Genomic DNA, 8,763 nt, shown 5'->3' on the forward strand with positions numbered 1-8,763 from the left:
AGCACAGATTGCTAAACAGATCTGTAGTCTAGCTGGATGACATTTGCTTTTATATCTGTCAGTTAAAACCTTAGAAACAGCTTTAGAGTCACGTGACTGGTCCATATGCTTTCTCCGTCTTCTGAAATTTTGATGACAGGAGTAATACTTTTGCAAATACTTTAATTTGAAGAATTAAAATTTCTCCTTAAATTTACATTCTTCTCTTTCAGGTTATAAATCAAGGTATTACCCCCCACACAGGAAGTTGATTGAGCTTCATGAATTGATAAACTTTGCTTAATGAATTATTAATGCAACTGACTTTAGAAGACAGGCATTAATAAATGACTATATTTCCAACTTGAGATGTAAGAAAGCTAGATTTACGGTGATGGGATAGAAGGAAGAGGAGCAAAGCCAGAGGGAGGGGTGATCTGCTACTCCCTCCATGTCTGGGTAATTGGCATAGGACTGGAGACCACAGATTGGTTTGACATGAGGATGCCTGGGACTGGTGTAGAGGAAACAGAGCTAGTGCTGGCGAGTCGGCTAGATCTCTTCAGTGTTTGCCTTGTCTAATGTAGTGAGGAATGAACTGAGGTATCGAAGGAAGAAAGATAAATGAACTGGATGTAATGCTTGGCTTCTGCCCTGGCTAGTTTTGTGTCAACTTGACACAAGCTAGAGAATTCAGAAGTCTTCTGAAAGAGAGAACCTTAATCATGGAAAAGATGCCCCTGTAAGACTCAGCTGCAGGGAATTTTCTTAATGAGTGGTTGAAGGATCGGGCTCAACACATTGTGAGTGATGCCATCTCTGGGATGGAGGTCCTGGGTTCTATAAAAAGGCAGGCTCTGGTGGTTTGAATAGGTTTGGCTACCCTAGATTCATGTGTTTGAATGCTTGGCCATAGGGAGTGGCACCATGAGGAGGTATGACCTTATTGGAGGAGGTGTGGCCTTATTAGGGGAGGTGTGGCTTTATTGGAGGAGGTGTGGCCTTATTAGGGGAGGTGTGGCCTTATTAGGGGAGGTGTGGCCTTATTGGAGAAGGTTTGGCCTTGTTAGGGGAGGTGTGGCCTTATTGGAGGAGGTGTGGCCTTATTCGGGGAGGTGTGGCCTTATTGGAGGAGGTGTGGCCTTGTTGGAGGAGGTGTAGCCTTGTTAGAGGACCTGTGCCACGAAGTAGGTAGGCTTTGAGGTAGTCTATGCTTAGGCTGTACCCAGTGTGGAACCTAGTCTCCTCCTGGCTACCTTCAGATCTCCTTCAATGTGCTGCCGTGCTTCCTGCCATGATAATGGACTAAACCTCTGAAACTGTAAGCCAGCCTCAGTATAAGGGATGTCTTGGTCATGGTGTCTCTTCACAGCAATGGATACCTGAACTAAGACAGGCTAAACTAGCCACGAGGAGCAGGCCTCTGCATCAGCTCCTACCTGCAGATCATTATCCCATTTGAGTTCCTATTCTGACTTCCTTCACTGATGGACAGCACTGTGGAAATGTAAGTCACATTGCTTTGGTCATTGTACCTCATGACAGCAGTAGTGATCCTCATTAGGCCAACTTAAAATCATTAAAGACATCCAGAGAACACCATAGTTCAGGCTTTGCTCTGTAAATGTACACAAAAGAAAAAAAATACTGAATTCATTGAGCTCAAGACTGAGTAGAGGCAGGAACAAGGAGTCCAGTAGAAGGTGCCAAAAACATGTCATCTTAAGAAAACTGAAATAGTTTCAGTCACAACAGAGTGAGTCACGAGCAGGTAAAACCCAACGAAGAAGTGACTTGTAAGAATCTAGAAGACATTTATAAACTTAAGGTCCCCAGCTTTTGTTATCAGACTCAAGTTTACACAGATTTCAATTTTCTTGTGTCTTGTATAACTTTTTGGGGAAAATACAGAGTGAACTGTATGTAGTTTTAACTGTCCACTTGACACAGTTTTGAATCATCTGGAGTGAGACTTTTCTAGATGTGATGGTTTGTTTATGCTTGGCCCAAGGAGTGGCACTATTAGGAGGTGTGGCCTTGTTGGAGTGGGTGTGTCACTGTGGGTGTGGACTTTAATACCCTTGTCCTAGCTGCCCGGAAGCAGTCTTCACTGACTTCAGATGAAGATGTACAACTCTCAGCTCTGTCTGCATCATGCCTGCCTGCATGCTGCCTGCTCCCACCTTGGGGATGATGGACAGTAGTTTAACCCCAGCTAAGACACTAGATAAAGATGGCCTGTGGATTTGCTAATGAGGGACTCGCCCCCCTTAATTTGTACTAGTTGATGTTCGAAGAGCAATTCTCAAATTTGGCAGCAATGTTTCCTGGGCCCTGTCCTGAGAGACGTAAGAGTCAACAAGCTGAGGAAGCGTTTACTTCCCCTTTCTTGATTGTAGATGGGGTGTGACCAACAGCTTTAAGTCCCTGTGGTGTGGTTGACAGTTCTAAGTCCCTGCTTTGGTGGACTTTAATCAGGAATTGTGAGCGTAGATAAGTTTTCTCTTTAGTTGTGTTTTGTTTGGGCATTTTAATCCTGGCAACAGAAACAAAGCTAGAATAGAGTAAGAAATAAGAGATCCTAAGCCCTTACTTTCTATCAGTTATAATGGCCTTAGTATTCCAGTTAGCTCGACTCAACTTTAGAACATCTCTGCTGGCTTCAGATCCCTGACATTCCTTGAAATTCCCAATTGAAAAGTATCATTTCTTTGAGATGCAAGCATTCTACCAGTCTCTTGATGGCATCAAAATACAGTAAAATTCTCCTAGAGAATGTGGATTCCACCTTTATTTCTTTCTTTCTTCCTTCCTTCCTTCCTCCCCCTCCCCTTATTTTAATCAAGAAAGAGACGACTCCTATATCATGGTGACAACACAGTCCTAATTTACTAAGATGTCAAGTAGTAAACACAATGGCCGAGTCACCGTGACTACCGCCTCTCTTCCCACACCGCAGTGCTTTCCCACCGGCTCGTCCAGATGCTCAGATTCCTGTCCTTACCTCAGTGTAATGAGTCCGATCTCTCTCCTCACTGCAGTAGCATTTCATAAAATTTCATAAAGCCTCTGTGTGGATGTAACTCTACCCTGCGTACTTTACTTTGACAGAAGAGATTATTTAGCCAAAATAGCTTAATTGGCAAATTAGCAAGCATTTTTTTCCTTCTTGCTGTAATTAGGGAAAACAGAGTCTAGCAGGGGTGATTGAATCATTTAGAGAGAAAAACCTATTTCCATGAAAGAAGAAATTGAGAGATCTGGCATGTGTGTGTGTGAGTGTTTGTCATAAACACCTACGAAACTATAAGACAAAAGATACTCTATACTTCCAGGAAAAGTGTTGTCTAACCCTAAACCCTTTGGCTTAGATAGATCTAAAACTATCTCTCACAGTTTCTATGCTAAAAGCTAGCTGAAGGGCTTCTGCAAAGTGATAAATCCCTAGGAGTGGGGTTCAATGAGAGAAGCCGGCCGGTGGTGCCCTTAGGGATATCTTGGTACCGGGTTTTCATCTCTCTCTAGTTCCGAGGTTGGTGAGGGAAGCAGCTCTTCTCCACCACAAGCCACACACTGTTGTCCAAACATGGTCCAAGAATGAAGAAGTATGAGATGATGTCTGAGTGCTTGTGACAAAAGCCCAGGAAACCAAGCCAAGAATCTTGTGACCTGCCCTTCCTTTAAATCACAGGTACGGTGGGTAGAAGTGAGTTTACCTCCGATTATCTGCCGCATGCCTCTCTGGAAAACACATGTTTTTGCCACATGTGGCTTGCCCACCACATGCCACTTGTCTGCCAGGTGTGACTTGCTTACTTGTGGGGTTAGCCACTGTGATTGCATGTGAGTCTACTTAGCCCTCAGAGCTTAATTTGATTGATGCTCTGAATAAAGCTGGCAATTGCAGGAGACTTTGCCCTGCCTCAGTTGTCCGCTCCATTCTCTCAGGACCTCTCCAGAGCAGTAAACAAGCATCACCTGGAGGAAGAACCTGAGGTTGGCGGTGAGATAGGGAAAGGGGCTGAACCAGAACAATGGGGCAAATCCAGTTCTAAAAATCGTTTTATTTATTCACATTCCAAATGTTGCTCTGTGTCCTGGTCCCCCCTCCAAGAGTTCTTCACACCATCTACCCTCCTCTTTGCCTCTGAGAGGGTACTACCCAACCCCTACCCCTCACCTCCCTCCATCCCCTTCTCTGGGGCATCAAGTCTCTACAGGATTAGGCACATCCTCTCCTACTGAGGTCAGACAAGGCAGTCCTCTGCTTAGGGCCGAGGCCAGGGGCATGAACCAGCCTATGTATGCTCTTTGGTTGGTGACTTAGTTTCTGGGAGCTCCCAGGGATATGGGTTAGCTGATACTTTTGGTCTTCCTATGGGGTTGCTATCCCCTTCATCTCTTCAGTTCTTCCCCTAACCCTCCCATAGGAGTCCCAACCTCAATCCAATGGTTGGCTTTAAGTATCTGCATCTGTCTCAGTCAGCTGCTGTAGAGGTTCTCAGAGGACAGCCATGCTAGGCTCCTGACTGCAAGCACATGACATCCATAACAGTGTTAGGGTTCGGAGCCCACAAATGGGCTGATCTGAAGTTGGGTAGATAACTGGATGGACTTTTCTTCAGTCTCTGCTCTGTTTTTTGTCCTTGCATTTCTCTTAGATGGAAACAATTCTGGGTCAAAAATTTGAAGGTAGGTTGGTGACCCCATTCCTCCACTGGGGTCCTTGATCATCTACTGGAGGTGGTTTCTTCAGGTTCCATCTCCTCACTGTTGGGAATTTCAGATAAGGTCATCCTCATTGAGTCCTGGGAGCCTCTCACTTCCCAGGTCTCTGGGACTTTTAGAGAGTCCTGACACCTCCCACGCCCTCAGCTGTTTATTTCCACTCATTCCCTGACCTCTGGGGTTTTCTACTATCCTCCTCCAATACCTAACTATGTTCCCCTCTTTCTTCTCCCTCCCCTCTCCCATCCTGGTCTCCCTCCCTCTGCCTCCCATGATTATAAGGAGGAACGCAAGCATTGAAATCATAGCTATTAGATCGCTTGCAGCTTGTAGGGAGTGGTTCTGATGCTAAGGTTCTGTTTCCCTATTGGTTCCCGATCTGTCAGTAAAGAAAGCGATGGGCCAGTTACTGGGTGGAAAGGACAGGTGGACTTCCGGGTCCCTGGAGGCGGGCAAGAAAAAGAGAACAGAGTTTGACATGTGTTGGAGAGAGGAGAACCAGTCAACCGTGTGAGATCTCAAAGTGGAGCGGCCACACAGGCCAGGGGAGTTTAGCAACTGAAGTTTAGGGCAGGTGGGAGAGGCAGAGATAAGAATTTATAAAGGCACAGTTTTTCAGGAGTAAGAGTGGCGCCCAGCCACTGTGTCAAAAAAAGCAAGTTGTAATTGAAGAACCGTGTGTCTGTGTCTTTTGTCTGAGGATTAAGGGAGGCTGGGACGGGACTGAGTGCACGGTCACTTCTTGGAGCTAACTTCAGTGCAATTTCAGCAATTGAAATGTTTACCTAATTATGCAAGGACCAATCTGTTTAAAACTCTAGAAGAAACAGCTTGGATAGTTCTTGCATGTTATCTCCAGAACTACAGCTATTAGAATTCAGACTAATTGGCTTTAAATTTATTTTCCCAACTAAGTTTTCTCCTACAGGTATCATAGCACAAGAGGATAAACCCTTGGAATGGATTGATTTATACCACAAGGCCCATAAAACACTAACAGCTTACCTCACTCTACTTTCTCTACCGGTAAATCAAGGAGAACCTGATATGAAAAATCATATGGACTTGATTCTTGCTGTACTATAGTACCCTTAACTAACAGCCAGTTTTTAAGAGTGTTAATCAACTCTATGGAGTTATTAATAAAGGTAACGGGGGCTGGATCTACCCAATCTACAATTCAGAGCAAAGCAGGATGGGAACTTAAGACCAATACACATGCTCAGAGGTACCATGTTTATGCCTGAACCTTGGTGTCGTAATAAACTCATTCATTCATCTGATGGAGGGACTGTGTTTTTCCCTTGTGATTTAAATCACCCCCAATTTGCATAAGACATCATAGCATTTGAGCTCTTATTAAAGGGCAAATGTGAGCTAATAATATAGATCTCCTTTCAAGCTATTCTACAGATCAGTGGTTTTCAACCTGTGAGTGACAACCCCTTTGTTGTTGTTGTTGTTGTTGTAGGTGGTGGTTAAACAACCCTTACATAGGAGTTGCTTAACACCATTGGAAAACGCAGAGATTTGCATTACAGAATAGTAGCAAAATTACAGTGAGAACTGAGCTTACAGGGAAGTAACAACAAGAATAATTTTACAGCTGGGGATCACCATAACACGAGGAACTGTATTAAGGGTCACACAGAATTAGGGAGATTGAGAACCACTGCTCCAGATGTTTCTCATCAATACAATAATGTGACCAGTAATGCTGCACATGACTTTGATCTCATTCTTGGTGGCAGAGTTAACGTTACATACAGTGCCTTCACTGTCCTAATATTATTCGTTATATTTAGAATTTGCATCAGTGACAATTAGATCCACCTACATCTCAAATCAAAAATACTCTGGATATCCTGTATTTTAAAAATAAGAAAAGGTGGAGAGATGTACGACCACGGTTTGTTTGTTTGTTTGTTTGTTTTTGTGCTTGTGGGAAACCCCAAGAAAGCAAACCGAGAATCCTGTGCCCTTGGTTTCTAGAGTCTTCTGAAGATGCTCTTGGAATGAGGTTTCACGCTCCCTCCAGGTGTATCAGATGGGACTGAGTCACTTCGGTTATTTGCTGTTTGCTCTAAGGAAGAGCAAGTTTTTTCCTTGTGTGGCTTTGCTCTTGTGATTGTTTCTTTACTTATGCGACTCCATTCAACCCTGAGAACACAGATCTGATGCTCTAGATAATGTTGTCCATTTCGAGAGACTTTAATCTGCTTCATTTATTAGCTCCATTCTCCTAGGTCCCACCAGCTGTTGAGCAGTAAATACAAGGACTTCTTCCTAATCATGGGACTGGAAATCATGAGGCCAAGAAGCCACAGCCACAAACCTCTGAAGATGTTCAGGTTTTTTAGGTATTTAGTCACAAAAATAGCAAGTTAACTGGCATATTATTACGGGAATAAGATAAACACTTTGTAGATAGGCACACATTTTGAATATTTTGTTTCCTATCATTTTTTTGGACTCCCCTCTGGAAGCTATTAGAGCACATGCTTTCTAACTGAAAGCAAATTAATGAGGACAGGGTCACAGCCACAGTGCATCCCGAGAGAGGTACAGAGGCTCAGGGTAATTTGTACACAGGCATCTAAGACTGAAACACTTCAGAAATTCCCAGATTTGTTATTTTCAGTGAGAACAGAGGATGTGTCCAAAGTATTGAGTGGATTTCCTTTTCAGATAGTTTCAGGGCTTGTTAGATCAGTACTAGCGACAGAAATGTAAGAAGCAAACCTCCTGAGAAGGCCTTAGATGTATCTCTTTTGGTGACTTTTGGGTCAGGTTCCAACCCAGTAGCAATGATTGCTGAACTTCACATGAGGCCAACGTGACAAGGCCTTATTTTATGTGTGGCCATGTGTCCCCAGCCTCCTGTCTGCCTGGCTGACCCATTACTGTAAGGCTGAGATATTACTCACAAGATCAATCATTCTAACTTCTTTGGAATGAAGTTAGTAGCAAGGAAGTGGGACTTTCATTATCAATTTGGGGCCTGATTGAAAGGTTGGGGCTTTAATGCCCCGCTTGTAACTGTCCTGAAATATGGTTCTGAAGATGGCCCTGCTGCATGGAGCGCCAGCTCCGCTTGGTGCCAAAATAGCGTCCAATACTCTGTGCTCTCAATTTTTCTTGCGTTCTCTTCTCCTCCTCCTTTCTCTTTTCTCCAGGGACTTTCACACACTTACACCTCCCCCTATATTTTGCCATTGCAGTTTATTCTAGATTCTTGGCTTAGAGGAAAATAGACCATGTCATCAACAACAACACATTAATTAGAGAAGATGTTGAGAAATGCAACATGGGATTACGGTTTACCATATGGCGGTCTCTGAACACTACTGACATCTTCAGCATGTGCTTATTCCACTGTGGGAAGCAAACAAATTAAGAAGCCGCTATAGGATATGAACCTGAAAATAAAACACAGGTAAGTTAATTGACACATACATTTGGAGAGTGGGTGATGGGATTTGGAAAATGAAGGGCTCTTTGGTCTTAGCAAATGAATTTTTAATTTAGAATTTTAATGAAGATACGAACTGATTGCTTTTAAGTAAGCTAATTTTCATTTTCATTGGCATGGACTGTGGTGAAGTATTGTTTGAGATTCAATGGCTTCTGTTTTTCAGGTTCTTTTAAGTAACTGAATTGACACCAAGTGTGTGTATGTGAATCTGTAGGGTAAAAGGTGAAACCAGGCAGCGCTGGGATCTTAGGTTTATTCCACTAGGTGTCAGCAGAACACTGCTCACAATGCGGGGAGCAGTTAGTCAGTGCTTGTTTGTAAACAGGCTTTAACTTATCTTCTGAACGATGATGTATGAAACCAAAACTCGACAAAGTAATCATCTTGTGCATTGCAACAATCATTCTGTGACTAATTTTTTTAAAAAACAGTTCCGATTAAAGCCGTATAAAAAGTTTGGGTGCTGAGCCCCAAGGAGGGAACTGGATAAGAAACGGACCTTACTGAGCTCAGGACAGACAGTAAGGCAAGACTTCCTGCTTCTGAGCTCAGGGTTTTCAGTTGGTGGCTTTTCTCTTCTA

Source organism: Micromys minutus (genome assembly GCF_963924665.1).
Source record: "Micromys minutus genome assembly, chromosome: 13".
NCBI classification, from domain to species: domain Eukaryota; kingdom Metazoa; phylum Chordata; class Mammalia; order Rodentia; family Muridae; genus Micromys; species Micromys minutus.